Raw genomic sequence first — 1,641 nt, 5'->3', positions numbered from 1 at the left:
CGAAGTGGTCCTCATCGAACAGGATGAAGACTCCAGCGTGGCGCCAGGTGTAGGAGAAGCCACGAAAACTAACAGTAACAGTGTCCACGCCATAGAAACACATCCTGCAGGTTCGGGGGTAGTTCCGGTCTATTGTGCGCACGCCCACAGGCAGAACAAACGGGACAGGCTGCTCCCCCGAAGCGGCAGCCCCGGACTCCCCGGCGCTGGGTTGGGCAGGGCTCTGCCGGCCATGGCCCTGGCTTTCCTCAGTCCCGTTTTCTTGCTGCTGCTGCTGCCGCTGCTGCTGCTGCTGCTGCTCCCGGGTCACCTGCTCGTCAATCTCCTGGACCACGCGGGAGAGCTCGTTGAAGTTGCGGAAGATCTCGCCATCTCGCAGCTGGATGCGGTGCATGAGGTGGATCTCTAACATCCCGTTGGAGTCTCCCGTGATATCGGTGACCTGGGCACACTTACCATGGAAGCTGAGCATGGCAATCTTTAGGTCGAAGGGTTCGTAGTAGTATTGGAAGAGGCCTGGCCTGATGAGGTCGTCCGGATGGCGTGGCGGGAGGTAGAGGCGGCGGTAGGTCAGGCAGTCATACCGCTGTCCTTCCTCCTGCACCCCGCCCCGCCCCCGTTCTCCCCTAAGCCACCTTGGTGAATCCGTTCGGTGGTCTGTCCTCTTGCACTGGATGGTGAGCCTGTCCTTCTGAATCTGCATGTGGTGGTTGTGGGGCCTGCTGATGCGGCCTGCCATGCACTCCACCGCGGCTGATTTCCTCTCCGTCAGGCGAATTCTGAACCAGGGCTTGAAATGTACTGGGCCACGCACATGGGTGTTAAGCAAATGCCTGTACGTCCCGCCAGTAATGCATAAGCCGTCCACCGCGACATTCAGCAGTGTTCTAGAGCCCTCAGTATCTAGCTGCCACAACCCCAAAATGTGTCTATATGGGTGGAACAGCTTCGCATAGACTTCTCGGTAAGACATACCCATCATCTCCAGGTTCTGCAAGTTTTCATGAAAGCCAAACTCCTCGCGGCAGCGCCGTCTCCAGATGCTGTCGATGTGCAGGATGTGGTGGAATTTGGTGCAGGCCTGGGCCACGCTGGGTAGGTCAGTGCCGGGGAGCAAGGCGAAGATCTCCACCAGCATCTCCATCGGAAAGTCCTGCAGGGAGCAGTGCGGGGGCCGTGGGGGTGGCATGGGGCTCACGATTCCTCCACTCCCCGCACAGCACCGAGCTGCAGCGTCTGCCTCGACTTGCTCTCTTGCGGGGGCCTGCTTGACATCGGCTGCTGACATCTCAGCTGGGCTCTGGCGCTTCTGATGACACCTACATCCCCGTGAAGAGTCCACACCGCAGAGGCAAGCGCGCTCCTCCATGCTTCCGGGTGTAATAGCCACTACAGCCTGGGCTGCTGTGCCTCAGAGGGGCTTTAAACTGGCTTGTCCCACCCAGGAGTGCAGCCACGCCTCCAAGGCCTAGCCTCGCCCCCTCAGAGAGGAGCCAATTGTAGGACTTTAAACCCACACCCATTAACAGTGGCCTCCCTTTCCCAGTGCCCCCTCCCTGTCCTCCAGCCCAAGCCCCAGGCAGTCACTAATCTGCTTTCTGTATGGATATGCCTCCAGGGATATGCCTATGGGCGGGGAGG

The 1,641-nt window shown here is 59.6% G+C and overlaps 1 pseudogene; it reads right to left on the bottom strand.

The window, feature by feature from the left end:
- Nucleotides 1–313: 313 nt before the first annotated feature.
- On the bottom strand, nucleotides 314–1,369 carry LOC139006141 (F-box only protein 31 pseudogene; annotated as a pseudogene).
- Between the last annotated feature and the right edge of the window lie 272 nt (nucleotides 1,370–1,641).

Source organism: Myotis yumanensis, unplaced genomic scaffold, assembly GCF_028538775.1.
Source record: "Myotis yumanensis isolate MYYU_CA2020_CCGP unplaced genomic scaffold, mMyoYum1.0.hap1 SCAF_3, whole genome shotgun sequence".
In the NCBI taxonomy this organism is placed as follows: domain Eukaryota; kingdom Metazoa; phylum Chordata; class Mammalia; order Chiroptera; family Vespertilionidae; genus Myotis; species Myotis yumanensis.
This window is presented reverse-complemented; position numbering and strand designations above follow the sequence as displayed.